This window comes from Rattus norvegicus, chromosome 20 (genome assembly GCF_036323735.1).
Source record: "Rattus norvegicus strain BN/NHsdMcwi chromosome 20, GRCr8, whole genome shotgun sequence".
Classification (NCBI taxonomy): Eukaryota; Metazoa; Chordata; class Mammalia; order Rodentia; family Muridae; genus Rattus; species Rattus norvegicus.
This window is the reverse complement of record NC_086038.1, coordinates 48,091,646-48,108,986: the sequence shown is the minus strand read 5'-3', so window position 1 is coordinate 48,108,986 and position 17,341 is coordinate 48,091,646. Positions and strand designations below refer to the sequence as shown.

Here is a 17,341-nt window from a genome sequence, read left to right as displayed (position 1 = left end):
GTAACCCCTGAGCAAGCCTCCTCCATCAGACTCTTGACCAGGCATTAGGGGCAAGACAGTCACCCCTCCCCACAGAGGAGTGGAGCTAGTTGGGGGCTCTCTTCTCTGGGACCTCCTTGGATTGTCTTCTGTAAGAGAAATCTTTTCTGGATCCTGAAGTGGAGGATGCCCTGGAGGGAACTGGCCCACAGAGATATCAGTGAGTGTGTGGAGCGGGTACAGGTTGGGAGGCAGGACTAAAAACCGCAGTCAGAAGTCTGTGTGTTCATATCTGTCTTCTCAGAGGGCTTTAGCAGATCCCATAGGGTAACAGTGTAATGTCCCAGGATCTCTCACATGCCACTGAGTAGTAATTGAGTCCCAGTCCTGAAGTGGATGTCAGAAGGGCTCACTGAGTGCTTTCTGACAGTGTTACAGAGTACTGAGAATATGTAAGGGCCCAAATCTTGTTCCAAACACCATCTTCTGACTGGTTCCAAAGGGACCTAAAGCCATAGTGTCTCCCCTTCCCTTCCCCCACACATGCACGTGCGCATGCACACACACACACACACACACACACACACACACACACACACACACAGAGGAATGGAGAGGGAATTAATAAAAGGCAATTTTGAATACTTCCCTTGAAAAGAATTAAACATTTGTCCCCCCTGGTAGTTTTTAAATGGATACATTATTACCTAGGTTACCATTTGTAGAGCATGATTCCAGAACGCTGGGGCTGGCGGGAGCAGCTGTGTGCTCGCTTGGCACTGCTGCAAGGAGGGTCCCAGAAGCCTGCCCTCCCTGTTTGCTTCCTGTCCTGCCCAGGCTGTGCTGTCAACCTTCAGGCTTTACTTCTGAAGGTCAACCGGTTCCGCCTCATGCTGCTGCCCACCTCCCTCTGTTCTAAAGACTTCTGAAGTGAGGCTGGGGCAATAATGGGGAACACCCATGAGGCCTTTGTTGAAACATCTGAGCCTGGGATGTTTATTGGAGGTCGGTCTGTTTCCCTGGAAGGGGAGAGGGAAAGGATCCTGGCAGGGCCAAAGAACAGTAATCTTCTGGAAAGAAAGGAAAAGGCCAGCAACGGAAGGCAACAGAAGCTTCCTGCAGATGTGGGGCTTGAAGGAATCCAGAGAGAGCAAGGCTATTTTTAGCAGGAGGAGAGTGCAAGCCGTGATAGACGCCGCAGGCTGCTGCCACTAACATTTGGCTATAAGCAACATTTTCATATTTAAACATGACAGCCCAGCAAGTTGTGGAGGAAGGGGGGAAAAAACCCACAGTGCTGTCTGCTTGCTGAATAAAAATGATGGCCTTCCCTCAGCCCAGGGGAAGGAGCAGCTCGCTCCGTGAGGCCAACCAGCCAGAACTGTGTTCACCTGTACCGTCATGAATATTTATACGTCAGCCACTGATGTCAGGATGCTGAGGGGTGGTGGTGTGGACGCTGTTCTTTCCGAGTGGAAAAGCCGAGCGGCCGCTGTAGGGAACTCAACTTGCCCAGCACACTCGGCTCAATTAAGCGTGCATGCCTAGAAATACAATACTCAAGTAAGCACGAATAAAAATATATTAAATTCGAACATGTTAAGTAATACCATTGGGAAAGCCAGTGAACTTGAGGTGAACCCAAGAACGTCAAGAGAGAGGATCCCCGAAACATGAGATCTGGAGCAGTTTGCCAGACCCCGGGATGAGACATCTGCCTTATGTCCTCTGGGCCGTGCACAGGTGACTCAGAGGCCACTGTCTAGAGGCTCAGCACGCACATCCTCTGGACACTTTATGTGGGGAGCATGTCTTCGAGTCCTGTTAAATTAACACTGGTAGAGTGGGTTTGGAGTTGGCTGAGGACACAGTTTCTGAGGACATGGCCTGAGTGACAACCTTCTCCCCTCCCCCACTGCCCGTTCTAACTGGAGTCTGATTGTGTCCTGCTCTGATAGTGGTCGGTTACTAGTGCTTCTGCTGTCTAGCAGAGAGACTCAGGACTAAGCGAGCCACAAAAGGGAGACCCACAGGATCCAGCCAACGAACGGCCTCTGGTCCGCACAGATGCAAAATGACAGATTGAGCTGGGGTTTGTTTTTTTTTTAATTTCCAGCCTGTGTTGACATTGGTCCACAGGCACAAAAGCTTGGCCTTTTCCAGGCAGCCAGCAAAGCAGAGAGAGAGAGAAGAGGGCTTAGAGGGTTTGCATAGCCTCCCTCTTTTGAGTAAAGAGCAAGAAATTAAAATATCAGCTCCAGAGTCACCAGCATCAGATGGGGCCATGTTATAAATGAAGCTTCATGAACCCATCCATGATGTGGACGTAGGGCTAGGGATCTGGGGTTAAGTATGCTAAACGTATGCTAAAAGTATGTGGCATAGTATTTGCCATTTTAAGCATACAGTCTGATGGCATCTCAGTGTAGTGGGACTGTCGTCAGTCCCTGATGCCAAAATTCTGTCATCACCCTAAACAATCAGTAAGCAAAAACACATTTCTTCCCAAGCCTTCAGCCCCTGATAACTTCTGTTTACCCTGAGAATTTGCCTGAGTCTTCTAAATGTTTCCCACAAGTGAAATCATGTACTCTTCTGTACTTAGCTCACACGGTGTATTTTCAAAATTCAGCTACATTAGGGCACAAATGAGCGTTCTGGCCCTTTTCATGTCTGAATAATATTCCCTGTATGGACATACACATCTTATTCATTAACTACTGATGAGCACTTGGCTTGTTTCCACCTTTTGGCTATTCTAAACAGGAGCTAATCGCACACTGCAGGCAGGCAGTGCAGGCAGACACTGCAGGCAGACACTGCAGACAGGCACTGAAGGCAGGCAGAGCAGGCAGGCACTGCAGGCAGGCACTGAAGGCAGGCAGAGCAGGCAGGCACTGAAGGCAGACACTGCAGGCAGGCACTGAAGGCAGGCAGAGCAGGCAGGCACTGCAGGCAGGCACTACAGGCAGGCAGAGCAGGCAGGCACTGAAGGCAGACACTGCAGGCAGGCACTGAAGGCAGGCAGAGCAGGCAGGCACTGCAGGCAGGCACTACAGGCAGGCAGAGCAGGCAGGCACTGAAGGCAGACACTGCAGGCAGGCACTGAAGGCAGGCAGAGCAGGCAGGCACTGCAGGCAGGCACTGCAGGCAGACACTTCAGGCAGAGAGCATAGGCAGGCACTTCAGGCAGGCACTTCAGGCAGACACTGCAGGCAGGCACTGAAGGCAGGCAGAGCAGGCAGGCACTGTAGGCAGACACTGCTGGTAGGCAGCACAGGCAAACACTGCAGGCAGGCACTGAAGGCAGGCAGAGCAGGCAGGCACTGAAGGCAGACACTGCAGGCAGACACTGCAGGTGGAGAGCAGCAAGCTCCCTAGGTAAGCACACTTAGTTGTGAAAGGCTGTGGCCCTGGAGCTGTACTGTATGCTGCTTCCCTGTCCCAGCTCAGCTCAGGGTCAGGGACACTTACATACATTGCTATTGCTGGAGGCAATAGTTGCAATTTCTAGGAGGTTCTCGGAGAATCTTCCGGGGGGTGGGGAAGCCTTTCAGAATAGGAGAGACCTAACTTTTAGGCCTTACTTAGACTTTATTTCAAGAGTGGTGCCTCAAAATATCTCATGGTGATAGCATAACAACACTGATTAGAGAATACATAATCCTAGTCAGGAGAGAGGCTAATTCTGTGAGTTTGAGGCCAGCCTGGTCTACCTTACATAGTGAGTTTTAGGCTAGCCAGGGCTACATAGTGAGTCCCTGTCTCAAAACAAAAACAAAAAAGTCCTTACCCGATTATTTTAACCAGGCTTTCTGGCCGTAAGCTCTGACTCCAGGAGAACTCTTATCTGGACTAGGACCACTTCCTCAGAACTGTGGAGGTCTGGGGATTACTAAACATTGCTAGAAGTTTTGAACATTTGGCTAAAACAGATGATTATTGCCTTTAGGTGTCTAAGCTGATGTACCTGAGCTGTATTTTTGCTACTGTTATGAATCATAACGCAAACATCTGTGTTTTCCAATGGTCTTAGACAGCCCCTGTGAGAAGGTCATTCAAACCCCCAAATGGGTTGTAACCCACAGGTTGAGAACCACTGTTTTGAGCAACTCCCTCTGTTTGGGCAGATTAAATAACTTTCCTGGGAAAATGACAAAGATTGGAACCTAAATTCAAATGTAAGTTTCTGAATAAATCAGTTCATAGAGGATACTGGGGGCTCAAAATACTGCTCCTTTGGACTATCTGAATGTTTAATCTGGGACTCCTGGAAATGAAATAGTTTAACCTAAACTTAAGTTTAGGTTACTTAAGAAAGTGACTTTCTGTCTGCCTGTCTTTCTGTCTGTCTGTCTTTCTTCCTTCCTTCCTTTCTGTCTGTCTGTCTTTCTTCCTTCCTTTCTGTCTGTCTGTCTTCCTTCCTTCCTTCCTTCCCATCTGTCTGTCTGTCTGTGTGTCTTCCTTTCTATCTGTCTGTCTGTGTCGGTCTGTCTTCCTTCCTTCCTTTCTGTCTGTCATTCTTCCTTTCTGTCTGCCTTCCTTTCTTTCTTTCTTTCTTTCTTTCTTTCTTTCTTTCTGTCTGTCTGTCTGTCTGTCTGTCTGTCTTCCTTCCTCCCCCCTTTCTTTCTAGATAGTGTCTTGTTGCCCAGGCTGGCTGCAGACTCACCATGTAGTCAAGGGTGGCCTTGAGCCTCTGTTCTTCTTGCTAAGTGCAGAGGATCAAGCCCAGAGCTTTGCGAATGCTACCACGCTACCTCCCAAGCTAAAGGACTATTTCAAAGCAGACTCTTACCCTGAGGAGTAGGAAAGAGAAGGCTCTCAGTGACCACACTCAGCCTGCAGACTCTCCTGTAAGCTCAGCTTTTGTGATCCCCGAGGTGCAAGGTCACTGTGTTTCATTGTCTCCCCGCGTGTTAAGTGTGGAAGAGAGGCATGAGACAGAGTGTCCCAGACCACGCTTGGTCGTGTGTCATGTGCCGTGATGCCTTAGGAATGCAGAAGCCTCTGAGGATGTTCCCACCCCAGGATAAAAAAAAAAATCACAAGAAGCGCACACCTGTGTTGGGTGTGTGGAGGAGGAGATGCTCCTGGGGGCGGGGCGGAGAGCAGGCTGTGTGTTGGGGTCGCAGTGAGGCAGTACTCATGTCAGCTGTCTGCAAACAGCATCACAGGATGCACGCTGGTGTGTAGTGAGCGTCCCATTAGTGGAAGTAGCTTGGTTGGTGACCAGCTAAGTGTTTGATGGCAGCCCCTGCACCTACTGGAAGTTGGACGACTCCCAAGGGCCAGATGAGCTTCAGTGCATTAGGACACTGGGGCTTCCAAAACGTGCTCAGGTGTCATTCTGAATGAAAAGCCAGTGTCGAAAGGGGATCTGATAGTGCTCTGTCTAGCTGTTTAAAGAACATGCCTCCTTAAAACCAAAAGGAAACAAAGCACTAAGCGTCAATGGCGGGATCAGAGATATTCAGTTAATGACTCCTTGGAGCCATATCTACTGATGTGTTTCTCAAGGGGAGCATCACTTCAGGTGATTCCCGATAATAAGCACGGTTGTCTCCGACCTGGTAACAGTTCCTTTTCCATGCCAAGAATTAAAACACCTCACATCCAGCTAGGTGTGCTGACACACTCCCTTAAGCCCAGTACTTGGGAGGCAGGAGCAGGTAGATCTCTGAGTTTGAGGCCAGCCGTGGTCTACAGAGTGCCAGTACCGCACAGAGAAAAACCCTGTCTCCGAAAAACAAAACCAACCAACCAAACAAACAAACAAACAAAAAACTCCCCACAACCAGAACAAACAAACAAACAAACAAAAAAACCAAAAAACAAAAACCCCTCACAGCCCACTGTGGGCTGGGAATGTGACCCTGTCAGTAGATTCCTTGCTTAGCAAGCACAAAGCCCTGGGTTTGACCCCTAGTACCGCATGCACCCGGTATGGTAGCACATAACTGTAAGACCAGTGGGGGGAGGGGATGAGTCATCCGAGGCTACATAGTAAATTTGAGGCCATTCTGGGCTCTGTGAGACCCTGTCAGAGAAAAGGAAAGAAGGAAGGGAGGGAGGGAGGGAGGGAAGGAAGGAGAGAAAGAAAGAGGAAAAGAGAGGGAGGGAGGAGAGGGAGGGAAGGGGAGAAGGAAGGAAGAAGGGAGGAAGGGAAGGAAGGAAGAAAGAAAAGAAGGAGAGGGACGGAGGGAAAGAAGGAAGGAAGGGAGGAAGGAAGGAATCATCTACACACAAAGGACTTAGATACCAACAAAAGGGGAAAGACCGGTTTGGATATAAAGTGAGGCACACATGGCGGGCGACCCTGTGTTGTCTTTATGTACAGTACAGTCTACACCAGTGAGGTCAGATGGCTGAGGTGGCTTGGCTGGTGGTCCTCAGACCTCTGATGATGTAAACACTAAGGAAGGAAGGAATTTATTTAACTCCAAACCAAAGGATATAATTAGGGTGGGAGTAATGGACCAAAGCTAACGAAGAGGCGGTGGGCACTTCCGACCGACTTCTTAAGCTTTGGGGTATTCTAGGGATTGTTAATTTACATTTTCCAAGTCACTAGCAAACCAGAAGGACAAAGCCTGAGGTGTCTCCTTAAGGCAACCAGAGCCTTTTGGGGGACAGGAAAGGAGAGAGCTTAACTCTCCCCACTCGCCTCTGGTCTGTCTTAGATTCTGGGAGGCGGGGTGTCTGTGGGCAACCCTCCTCTGAATGACCCCTCCCGCCTGGAGCCACATTCTTGTTCTTTTCTCCAAACTGGGAATCACCGTAAAGGTAGTGTGTGCTCCAACATGGGAGGGAAGTTTGTGCCTGCACTGGGATGAGAAAAGCCTGATTCCTTGTTATTCTGCCCCTCAGGGGACCGGCAGAGGGGCAAATCACCCCAGGGCTGGCCTCTGAGGCAAGAAGAGCATTGAGTCTGAGAACCAAGGTGCCTGAAACAAGGTGATGGGAACACTGCTAGCTTGAGGGTGTCCACTTGCTGGCCACAGAGGAAAGGCTCAGGTAGTGCTCAGCCTTGTGGAGCCTCCAGAAAGCCAGGGCTTTTCTCTCTACTCCAGTAATGGCCTGGTCTTTTCTGAAGTCAAGTCTGTGTGGCCAGCTCTTCCATGGATTAGGAGATACCTACGTCCTGAGACCATCTGCCACAGCTTCAGGACCTGTGGCTCCCTGGGCTAGCATTGGGTACTATGGGCTAGCATTGGGTACTATGCATTGCCTGGATGGGGGCCAGAGACCCAGGCTTCCTTCAGAGACAATAGCACTGACAGTGCAAAGTAGTCGGCACACACCATGCCAACACTGAGAGACAGGACATGATAGAAAGGCATGCTGATATTTGGAGAAGATTTTCAGTACATCAACGTTCCTCCATGGGCACAGGTGCAGGCAGCTGAGGAGTGTCTTAGATGGGTGCATCTCCCATATAATTTCCTACATCGAACCCTTTCCCATTAATAAAAATGGCGCTTTGCTCTTTAAAAAGGCTGGGTATCATGGCTGGCCTGTATCCCTGCCAGCTTTGTCTCAAAAAGAAATACAGTTCTTAAATGGAAATAAGAGATTTCTGGAGCTCTCCACCAGGGGCCGAGCTCTTGTGTAGTTCTCGTAACCTCGCAGGAAGAAACGAGGGGGTGGGGGGTTGGGGGTGAGGGGCGTTGTCTCTCCCTGTCCTTGGGTTGAGCCAGCCCTTGAATATTAGGCCTTGCCTAGACCCCTGGGCCATTTTCTGGACCCAATTTGCATCTGGCTTTGAGCTGGGAGAGGATGGACCAGGCAGGGGAAACTCTGAGCCCCAGAGAGAGGGTTCCTGGGGCAGCGGCTAGGTCATTGCTAGTGCTAGAGTCTTGGCAGAGGTGATAAAACAGGAGGAGGAGAGCCAGGGGGCAAACACATTGTTCACCCAGAAGGAAGTTGCTTGTGAGGATCAAGGAGAAGTCCTGGAGGCTCAGGGCACTGTGAGGAGGCAGGGTTATCCCTTAATGAGCTTTTCTCCTGTGCTCTGGGGTTCTGAATTTTTATACTTTGGTCTTGTCACAGTGTGGGGTAACATCCAAGGGAACTCTTACACACCCTGCACATTCATTTCCTAGCCCTGCTTCCGAAGAGGGCGGGCGACCCTGTGACCTTAAAGGACATTACAATAAGCTCTCACAATAAGATGAATCTGGATTCTTGCCAATTTAAAATTCCAGTGCCGCGCTGGGGACTCCAGGAGAGTGTTAGGGAAATGGAGCAAGCCTCCCTCTCAAAGGCGGAGTCATTATCGTGCGGAATCAGGTTGAGCGGAAGGTTATGTTACCTTGATTGTGAGCAAGCACTGAAGATATCTTAAGCTAAGAGCACAGTTGTCTACCTCAGTGTGACTCCCATTACTGCGTGTCAAGCAGCAGGAAGTCCAGCTGATGTAAATAGATTAATATTTTAAAAAGTAATACATAATACAGAAGAATGAGGTTCCAAACATGTAATGTTTAATTATTAAAAACCCGTAATGGAATTCCAATCCAAACTCATCTCTCACTGTGCTCAGCACAATTAGCTGCTGTGCTCGCTTACTCCACGGCTCACTGCGACTATCCAAAGGCCAAGGCCAGAGTCTCTTAGAGTGTCCAGTGACACCAAGGCCAGGGTCTCTTAGAGTGTCCAGTGACACCAAGGCCAGGGTCTCTTAGAGTGTCCAGTGACACCAAGACCAGGGTCTCTTAGAGTGTCCAGTGACACCACCAAGGCCAGGGTCTCTTAGAGTGTCCAGTGACACCAAGACCAGGGTCTCTTAGAGTGTCCAGTGACACCACCAAGGCCAGGGTCTCTTAGAGTGTCCAGTGACACCAAGACCAGGGTCTCTTAGAGTGTCCAGTGACACCACCAAGGCCAGGGTCTCTTAGAGTGTCCAGTGACACCACCAAGGCCAGGCTCTCTTAGAGTGTCCAGTGACACCACCAAGACCAGGGTCTCTTAGAGTGTCCAGTGACACCAAGACCAGAGTCTCTTAGAGTGTCCAGTGACACCACCAAGGCCAGGGTCTCTTAGAGTGTCCAGTGATACCACCAAGGCCAGGGTCTCTTAGAGTGTCCAGTGACACCACCAAGACCAGGGTCTCTTAGAGTGTCCAGTGACACCAAACCAGGGTCTCAGAGTGTCCAGTGACACAGATTTGGTCAGCTTAAGAAACTTCATGCTTTCTCATTAGAGAATCACTGTAACACTTTTAAACCAGTCAGCAAATAACCGTACAATGGTTAGAGGGCACAGAAGAGATTTGAAGTTAGTCCAACTGGTAAGGTCTGGGAGTCTGATTACTATCTAGAAATCACAGGATCGGGGAAATCCATGCACCCCTTGGGTGCATCAGACCATGAGATGTGTGTTATGTGATGCTGTCATTAGGTCGAATTCTCATACCTGTCTCGAGTTGGAGCTCAGTGGTGGGGCACTTGCCTACCATACTTGGGGCTCGGGGTTTGAGTCCAGCACCTTATGCAAAGAGAATTTCGCTTTGTTGTGGGGTACCTGGTCACCGAGTCCTCTCTTCAGAGCATAGTTCTTCTGGCTCCCTGATGGGTGAGTTTGCCCAGAGGTCTGGCCCAGAGGAAGGCCAAAGCAACAGATAAAAATGTTTAGAGTCAGATAGAATAAAGCAAGTAGATAGGCTGAGTTTATTCCAAAATCAGTGTGCCAGCGAGTCTACTTGAACTACTGGGTAGTTCTTTAATTTTATGTTTTTATTCACCAAGAAAGGGGTGGCTAGCTCTTTGTGTAGAAATAGGAAATTACTGATAGGCTTTGAGGTTGCCAGTGAGCTGGAGCCGTGTGGTAAGGACTCCTGTCTTATGAAACGTTCACGACTGCATCTGCAGCATGGAAAGCTCGCTGGTGCCACCTAAAATGCTCTGGGGTGGCATCTCAGGACTCGGAAGGTCATACAGTAGGTAACAGTATTCGTGACATCCTGTTGAGGGTGTGGGCTGTGTAGGGTAACTAGACCTGAGAAGACAGAAATTGAGTTTGTCGTGACTGCAGAAGCTGAGACCACAGGGCGAAATGTAATAGGGCCTTGGTCTCTGCGAGCACAGGAAGCGGATCACAGAAGGGGCGGGGCCCTGGGGCTAGAGAAAAGTGCCAGGAGGACACGCGTAACCTTGACTCCTGGCAGGACAGAGCTCGCTGACTTACTTGTAGGGGAGCCAAGCGTGGAAATCACCTTCACTTTCTCCCACAGTTCAGTCACAGCTGACAGGTGTGCGCTGAGCCCTCTCCACACGCACAGCCTGATCTGCCGGTGCAGGAAGGCCCAGAGCTGCAACATGAAGCTTCATTCAAAGGAAAATAGGCCACATCTTATAGGCACTCAGATCACTGAGGTGGAGTTTTCCCAAGTTTATTTATTTTTTTCCCCCTGCATGTTCCTACTAGGAAAACCAAAATGACATCATTCTAAATTTGAAGCCGGAGCTCCTCGGGCTGAGTGAAGTTCAACATGTTTCTCTTCTTCAGAGCTTCTCAGGGGCTTGAGCATGGGAGTGTGCACTAAGCACGTGAACCGTGCAACCACAATCCTTTGCGTGACCACACAGTCCTTTGTTGAGCAGAACAGGATCAGGTGGCGACCCTCGAGAAGCTCTCCAGGAAGTGGAGTTGAGGCGTGAGGGGTCAGGAAGATGGCAGGAGCTCAGGATTCAGTCAGGAAGTCAAGCTGCATTGGCTCTTAGTCACGCAAAGGCATAGAGGTTTGCTAGCGAGAAGCTGCATACACACTGCTAAGATGTCATAGCTGTGTCACTCACCCTCTTGGAGTCTGGGCTCTAATTCTGGCTTCAAAGATGGCAGGTACCACGATGCTCGACATCTGGCAACTGGGAGCTCCTGCCGTCTCTAGGGAGTGAGCATCATTGCTTCCAGATTTAAGAGCAGGCTCCGCTCCAGCCACTCCAGCAACCGTCTGCCCACTATGACTCGTGACCTCTTCTGTCCTGTATTTCCTGCCTTGCTCTCAATGGCTCCTGGCCCAGGGACGGTGACCTCCGTTCCTACCCTTCTCAGTCTCATGGTGTTGTCTTCACTTCAAACTTCCCCCAAAAGAAAATCTAACTAGTTTATTAAATCGCTCTCTCTCTCTAAGCAGGAGCCCATGCTAACATCTTGGGCATCCCCTGTGGCCAGGGGACCAGAGCCATAGTGAGGTTAATCTTAAAGGAGTTGTAAAAGGGTTCTCACCCAACTGCGGACAACACATCACTGTTGCCAGTCTTCATTTGCTTATCTCTTAAACAAGAGATGCTATCTGGCTGCTTGTCTCTCCCAAGACTTCTGGAGTCTACTCTGATCGTGATAGTGTCTCTGAGCTATTTGAAGCTGTCGGAAGGGGCTGTATAAATAGCAGTTGTGTTTAAATGTATACGAATCGTATGCATCGGTGTCCTAGGTTGACTTGCATCACCTCTGCCACCAAGAACCTGGCCCGGATGAGTAGATTAGGTTGAGGTCACCTGGGATTTGCTAACGGGAGTGTGCAGGGTGCACCGTGCTCCTGAGCTCCGGCTTGTGGGTGTGTTCAGCCTGGCAGCCACACTGCAGGATGGCTAAATTCACGGAACAAAAGTGGAAGCAAACCAAGGTCCCCAAGCAGAGGAGACAAAGGGACCGACATGTGGAGCTGAGAAAATCCACAGCAGTCCTGCCTGCCCACCCGCCCCCACTCACTACTCAGTGGAAATCGCAGGGGGTGTTAATTAGCAGAAAGATAAGACAATAGGTAACTCGAATTATTCCTTCTTCCCAGGTGTGTAAGCACAGCATCCTGGGTGTTGTGAATTTTCAGCAGAGTGTACCAGACAACATAAATGTCACGTTTGTGTGTGACTGAGCATAAGGGATCTGGTCTGGGTGACTGGTGCTGGCCTGCAGCTGAGCCTTAGGCTAAAACATCCACAGTGAACTTAAGACCACAGCCTGGCCCGAAAACCTCCTCATTAGGGCAATTACATCTCTGTCAAACTGCTCAGCCACTGGGAACAGCTGAGAATCAGGGCAGGGGTTCTGCCGACTTGGGTTTCTTGGTTGTGTTTTGTGGCCCGTTTTTTGCTTTGAAGCACACATTACAGGAAAATCTATACTGCTCGAGTTTTCTCTTTGTTTTTGTGAGCTGGATTCAATAGAAGGGTAGTGAGGAGATAGGAATAGAATGGAAGGGCCCTTGCATTTATAATAAAATAAAGAGGCTCTGTATGGTACTTGATTGATTGATTGATTGATTGATTGATTGATTGATTTTAGAGTGCTTTCGAATGCACCATTTGTTCTGGTCCTCACAGCAGACCTTGAACATAGGAACGGGGCTCCTGGGTACAGAAGAAGCCCCACAAAGTTGGGTAGGACACGAGCCGTCAAACCTTGCTGCTTCCCAAGTGCAGCATGAGATGCCCAACGTGATGGGTAAAACCTGGGAAGATCGAATTGAGAGATTCAAAGTTTCTCATCAAGGAAACATCAGACCAGGTGCTGAAAAGATGGATCAGTCGTCTGGAGTATTTGCTGCTCTTGTAGAAGACCCAGATTCAGTGCCCAGCACCCACATGGCAACTGGGAACTCTGTTTCCAGGGGATCTGACACCGTCTTCTGACCTCCGTGCACATAGCATGTAGTGTGCATGCATGCATGCAAACACTCATACACATAAAATAAAACAGGATAAGACAGAAAAGAGAGACACGAAAACTATCCCAGTGAGTCCAAAGAACTGTGTGTAATAAAGGCAGCGGAAAGGGTCCGGTAAAGGCCAGTTCTTCACCAATCAGAGCTACAAACAGGAGCAAACAAATGGTTTCCAGTATCTGTGTCAACAAAGAGTAAGGAAGGAGCAAGTTACTTGGCTTATGAGCCTGAAAGGGAAACCCCAGAGATCCCACTGAGACCAAGAGGAGGCCCCGTGCTTAGGTCAACACTAAGACACTTGTGATGGCAGTCCCAGCTCACAGGTGGGTAAAAGTCAGGAAAGTAGATCCTCGCCTGGCTGGCTGTGCCCTTAAGTAGAAACAAAGACAGGATTAGGAAAATAAAAGGAGGCATTCAAAGAGTAGCTAGAAGTGGAAGTAGTCGTGGGATGTTTGGCGCAAAATCTATAAACTGCAAACAAAAGAGAGGGGATGCTCCACCCTGAGGAGAATATGGTTCTCTCTGAACACACCTGAGAAATTCTTCCTATGCCCTGTGCATGGCACTGAGAAGGCAGAGCAGCGGTGAGACAGCCCTTTCCTAAACCACCCTTCCTCTAGGTGGAGGGCGGGACTTCCGGTATGCAGGAGGAAAAGGAAGTGTCAGCCATCTTGGGAATACAGTAGCAGAGGAATAAATTGGATGCGGGACAATCAGGCACTTTCTCTAGAGCTTAGGAAAGCACCTACCCCACCCTCACGCCCACCCCCAAAGAAAAGTGAATTTGGCCCTACAGCCAGAAGTTTAATGGAAGGGTTTTGGGGGGAGTTGTTTTTGTCTTTATAGCTGTAATAGAATTTTTTTTTAAAGGCGGTAGGTTTTTTAAATGAGAATTAGGAAGTCTAAAGTACAGAAGATGCACAGTGCCTAGATTAAATGCTCAAGTTAGTGGCAGGAGTTCGTAAGACCATGACCATGGAAGGGAGAAGAAGGTGAGGTATCTAGATTCATGTTTAGAGCAAAGTGTGCAATAATTAAACCAAAGAGTGAGAGAAGGCAGGCAAGGCAACGTTTACTTGGTTTCCATTATCTCCATTAAGAGAATGTTCTCTCTGCTGAAAGGGTGGGACTAACACCACGAAGGCGGCCATGAACCCTTTGCTGGGGAGAGACATGGGCAGAGAGTATCTGTGAGATCTGTACAGAATTACCTTTGCATAGTCTTTGCACCCCCATGATGAATGGGAGAGGTTTCACAAAGCCAAAAATGCCGCTTCGTATATTTTAAACACGGGGAAAAGATTTCTGATTCTGGGGCAGTTCACCTTCCCAATCTCTCCAATGTATCACAATGTATCATTGAACAACCACAGTGTCCCCTTGAAAGAAAAAGAAATTAGTTGACCAGAGGTTGTGGGAGAATCCAGCAGGCTGGTAGAAGGAGGATGGGAAAGTTCCAGATGTGAGTCCTGGACCCACTCTTCAGGACAGAGAGCTTTGGGAACACACATCCTCTCTTTAAGCCTTTGATTAGGGAAAGGGGGTAGCTTCTTTTCAAGTTTGTCGTTAGAACTAAGGAAAATAACTGAAAGCCTCAAGATCCGTAAATTAGAAATATTCCATAAATTCTCATCATTAAAAACAAACATCTCAGAACCAACAGTGAGATACGACTTCCATAAAGCACATACGTTCTCAAGGGTAATTACAAGGGTAATGCGGGATTATAGGAGCCTGCCCTTGCCCCAGGCCCCTACATATTGGTGGCTCTTCCCATGCATTTAAGAAAACTTCCATTGCTAAGGCAGAGGCCAGGTGGCAAATTCACTGACTGTCTCTAGAGGGGAAAATTGCTTCAGATATTGCTAAAAACAACTTTTCTCAAACAGTGTGCCTCTTGGTGTCTCATCAGCTCTGTCATGGAACAAAGACCCACTTGTTCTGAGATATGACTTCTGCCGTTTCCTAACAGAGTCTGCATGCAGGAAGAAATGAAGCGGGTTATGGCCTGTCTTAGGGTTTCTATTGCTTTGACAGAACACCATGACCAAAAAGCAAATTGGGTTTAGTCAGCTTACGCTTCCACATTGCTGTTCATCACTGAAGGAAGTCAGGACAGGAATTCAAACATGGCAGGAACCGTTGTAGAGGCCACAGAGGAGTGTTGCTTATTGGCTTGTTCTCCACAGCTTGCTCATCCTGCTTTTTTTTTTTTTTTTTTTTTTTCGGAGCTGGGGACCGAACCCAGGGCCTTGCGCTTCCTAGGCAAGGGCTCTACCACTGAGCTAAATCCCCAACCCCTCATCCTGCTTTCTAATAGACTCAGGACCAGCAGCCTAGGGACGGCACCACCCACCATGGGCTGGGCCCTCCCACATTGGTCACTAATTGAGAAAATGCCTTATAGCTGGGTCTCATGGAGGTATTTTTCCCTACTGAGGCTCCTTCTTCTCTGATGACTCTAGCTTGTGTCAAGTTAACACACAGAAGCAGTCAGTATACAGCCCAGAGGCCAGTTCTTTCCCTCTCTCCCTCCTCCTCCTCTTCTTCTTCCCCTTCCTCTTCCTCCTCCTCTTCTTCCTCCTCCCCCTCCTCCTTCCCCTCCTCCTCTTCGTCCACTTCTTCTTTCCCTTCCCCCTCCCTTTCTCCTCCCCCTCTCCTCCTCTTCCCCTTCCCCCTCCCCTTCTCCTCCCCCCTCCTTCCCTTTCCCCTCCTCCCCCTCCTCCTTTCCCTCCCCCTCCCTCTCTTCCTCTCTTCCTCCTTGTGCTGAGAATGAAGCCCAAGACCTTGTGTATGCCAAGCACACGAAATCTAGGAACTCAGAACTTTGAGGATACTAGCTAGAGCTCTGGGTTTTCTATGCCTCACCTTTATTACATCATATTGATGGGCCTCCCCAGTATACAAGGATGGCCGGACAGGGAGAGGACACTCCTACATTCATAAATCATGGACTTTCAACTCTCCAAGCAGACATGTAGACAACAGGGAGCAAAAACAATCAGGCCTAGTGGTAACATTTGAAGAGAAATTCAAATATCTATTTGGAATATAAGAAGCATTCCCCTAAGCAGACGTCGGACAAAAACTAAATGTGCATCGGAAGGCATGGGTTAGAAAGCAGGTGCGAGGTGCCTGCCCTGCGTGAGTTCCTGTCCTGACTTCCTTCAGTGATGAACAGCAATGGGGACGTGTGAGCTGAATAAACCCACCTTGCTTTCGGGTCGTGGGGTTTTGTTGGAGCAGATGCAGGTTTGGTGCTGATGGAATAAAAGGTACAGGGTGGTTTTTAGTTAAAAGCCATTAGCTCAGCACTGACCTTGTGACCGTGTGCCAAGGCAAACGTGTGGCTGGGTGGGCAGATACCGCAGGGGAGAAGGTGAGTTTTCCCACTAGTGGTGAAGAGTTAGCAACTGAAGTTCTGGAAGCTTCTTCGTTGCTCACTCTGACTCTCACAGTTGCACAGCCCAGGGCCTTCTTGAGCATACCTTACTAAACACAAGCCTTCTCTTAAGGTTCAGTCTGCAGCAACGATGACCCAGTAAAACTAATATCCCGCCCTTCCCATTCCCACAGGAGGCCTGTCCACGAGGCCCTTCCTTCTCCCTTCCACAGTGCCCAAGGCACAGTGGCTGTCAGTCAAGGTTCACTAGCGAATGTGTCAAGTGGATTATGTGATACACAAAATATCTCAGGGCAGGCGGTAGCTGTTCCACCCGGAGTTAACAGCAGAGCCGCAGTGTGACAAGGGGAGATGAGCTGGGTACTGCCCTCCGCGACTGTGTAGGGTGTTTTCTGTTCGTAGTCACCGGGCAGGAACCTCGCATCTGCTGGTCTCTGTTTTCCTTGTGCAACTGTCCCCTAACAGCACTGTCAATACCGATGGCCTCGTTTTACAGATGCGTTATGGGGTGTATACTGTAAGCTGAAACTGTTTCCAGAAATAATGACCCTGTGGCTCAAATCTATTTACAAATACGTCGGCCATATAGCTAGGCTCATTCCACAACCTGCTCCTAGCTTTATTATCTGTTTATTTTATTCTCTGTTCTGCCACGTGGCTGGTTGCCTGGTACCCCCCAAACACACACGCGCACGCGCGTGCGCGCGCACACACACACACGCACACACTCACACACACGCACACACACACACACACACACACACACACACACACACACACACACACACACACACACGTTTCATACAACTGTCTCTTTTTTCTGTCTTGGGGTGAATCCTCCAGTGTCTGGCTCTCTCCCAGAATCCTTTCTCCCTACCGGATGTCCCACATCCTATTCTACCCTTTCCTATAGGCCACAGGTTTTTGATTGACAGGTGGTGCATCCATACAACACACAAGGTATTCTCTCTACACAGAGGAGCATCCAAAGTCTCTGGTGCACTGGGGCTGGAGGCTGGAGGAGATGAGATAGTTCCTTAGGTTCAAATTGGCTGTCAAAGACCTCGGGTCCCTTCCGTGTCCTCTCCTGGCTGCATTACTGGGGCACGGAGAGGCAGAGATCTGGCACCAGGAAGACCACATTTCTTCAGGTTTTTTTCCCACGTTCGCCTAAATTCATTACCCTTGGCACCATTCCTCTGTGAAGACAGGCAGAGTGCTTGCGACCCCTCAGTTCTTAGACCCTTGGGAAGCTGCCTTCTTCTGAATCACACGGGTGATTGTGAGGATCTGGC

General features: G+C 49.2%; 1 protein-coding gene across 7 annotated transcripts in view; it reads left to right on the top strand.

Annotated features, from left to right (window-relative positions):
* Sobp (sine oculis binding protein homolog) overlaps nucleotides 1-17,341 on the top strand; it is a 179,163-nt gene that overhangs the window by 134,621 nt on the left and 27,201 nt on the right. The window contains exon 1 of one of the 7 annotated variants that reach the window (XM_039098771.2): nucleotides 15,525-15,918. The exons of the other annotated variants lie outside the window; for them this stretch is intronic. The gene's annotated coding sequence lies outside the window, so the exon portion shown is untranslated. Of the gene's footprint in view, nucleotides 1-15,524; nucleotides 15,919-17,341 lie in introns of those variants that run through there. 7 annotated transcript variants of the gene reach the window in all.